Here is a 1,767-nt window from a genome sequence, read left to right on the forward strand (position 1 = left end):
GCAACACTCACTGTTCGTCTAGAGAGGCAGCATCGATCGGCTTCAATTAGCAGCAGTAGCGAAGGAATTGCTCGATCGGGTTCAGTTAACAGCCATCGATCGATCGCTCGGGTTCAGTAACGCGTAGCCTGCAGTGCAATCACTCGGGTTCAGTTAGAGCCAACGCCTCGCACACAAACGCGTACGTGTACGAGAGAAACGCGCATCGCTCGGCCCCTGACCACCCACCATAACTGGAACTCCCCAAAATTTTCCTTGCCCTCGCTTCTACCATAGTTTTTTCCGTCACGGACGGCCCAAAGAATGTCATGCAGCTGCGTGTCCGGCCCACCCAGGACGAAAAGCCCATTTTCTGTCATGATTTTTTGTCATAGAAGTAGGAGCCCACCACATCTATGATGATACCGGGTTTTGTCACAATTATCGTCATAGAAGTGTCATATGTATGACAGAAACAAATTTCGTTCGGCCCAAAATGTCACGGATGTGTCTTTTTTTGTAGTGTGTATTTCAATGAATTTGTTGAGTGCAATATACTATGGTACCAAAGTTTCAAACAGGTAGGCAATCATTCGATGACTAGACAGAAGCTGGAATGGGGGTTTGAACAACGAGAATAACATGGTGTTTGATTCCAGGATGAATAATGGTATAACATTTAGCTTGTGAATCACATACGAAGCAGGGTGCAAAGGATACATTAGAATCCGGGTTGTAAAGAAGAGTCAGGTTTCGATCCAGTGGACCTGTGGGTTATGGGCCCACCATGTGGGTTGAAAGTAGGAAGGGTGGTGACATCTTGCACAGCTACGACAGGGAGGCATGCTAGTGAATAGCTTGTCATCTATGCCGGCAACAATGTCGGTACCAAGGACGGGGAACGAAGAGAGCAATTTTCCTGCTTGTTGAACGAGGCGAACCAATTGGCAAAGTTATCACCCATCGGTGGTTACCGGAATGTCATCAACAATAGTAACAGGATCTTACAGACAGAATGATACAACAAGGTGCCTACCTAAGCAGGGAATTATCTATGCTTAGTTAAGTCAGATTCAGGAAAGTTTAAACAAAAGATGGAAAGCAAAATGCGATTATCAGATTAAATAGAACAATGGAAAGAAAAATTGTGATTACACACAATTATTAGGAGTATATCCTTCCCATGTACAAGCAGAACATGGCATACAGGGTAGTAGAGCAAGTACCCAACCATTCTAATAAGAGGCAAGGATTAATCAAGATCTTACCCATACAACGGTGTTTGGATAACTGACCAAGAAACATTTAGCATCGCGCCTCCAATGTTCTTGTTGAAGAGCGGGGTATCATAGTCATGCTTTGAGGTAGCAATGATATGGTGTTTCAATCAAGGGCTAGACTTTGGATACACAAATGATCCATCAGGAGCAAATTATAAAATAAGTCTTACAGTTTCCACCAGGAAGAATGGTTTGGTACGTCTCCAACGTATCTATAATTTATGAAGCATTCATGCTATTATATTATCTGTTTTGGATGATTATGGGCTTTATTATACACTTTTATATTACTTTTGGGACTAACCTAGTAACCAGAGGCCCAGCCCATATTGCTGTTTTCTTGCCTATTTCAGTGTTTCGAAGAAAAGGAATATCAAACGGAGTCCAAACAGAATGAAACCTTCGGAAAAGTTATTTTTGGAACAAAAGCAATCCCGGGAACTTGGAGTGTAACCCAATGAAGCGTCGAGGAGGCCACGAGATAGGGGGCGCGCCCACCCCCCTGGGC

Source organism: Triticum dicoccoides, chromosome 7B (genome assembly GCF_002162155.2).
Source record: "Triticum dicoccoides isolate Atlit2015 ecotype Zavitan chromosome 7B, WEW_v2.0, whole genome shotgun sequence".
NCBI lineage: Eukaryota > Viridiplantae > Streptophyta > Magnoliopsida > Poales > Poaceae > Triticum > Triticum dicoccoides.